Genomic DNA, 465 nt, shown 5'->3' with positions numbered 1-465 from the left:
CAGGGGGCGGGGAGAAAAAAATCGTTTTATCTAATGGTGATAAAGATAATATTATTCCAAACGCCCCAATGAGGAACCGGCCACTGCTATCGCTCACGTCAGGCTCTGCCAGATACCGTGTTTAGGCGATGTGAAAAAGTAAAGGGAGAAGATAGGTATATAGGTATGGAACCGAAGAAGGAGAGAAATGCACAGGTCTACTATATTAATTGCTATTCTTTAAACTCTTGTATGATAAAGGAATTTAATCCTTTGTAGCTATACCGATACTGAAAATCCCAAAAGATAGGGAAGAAAAGACAGAAGTGAGGTCTTTATTTCGGTGTGGGAATGTGGATATGCTATCTTCCTATTTGTCCGTCAGTTTTCTCTGTCTTTATTATACCCATCTATCTAATTTATCCGATTAATCATTCGTCACCCCCTTGCCCGTTATTGTCGTGGATACAGAGGCTCAAGTAATTT

Source organism: Penaeus monodon, chromosome 24 (assembly GCF_015228065.2).
Source record: "Penaeus monodon isolate SGIC_2016 chromosome 24, NSTDA_Pmon_1, whole genome shotgun sequence".
In the NCBI taxonomy this organism is placed as follows: Eukaryota; Metazoa; Arthropoda; class Malacostraca; order Decapoda; family Penaeidae; genus Penaeus; species Penaeus monodon.
The sequence above is the reverse complement of the archived record's forward strand: the minus strand, read 5'-3'. Positions refer to the sequence as shown.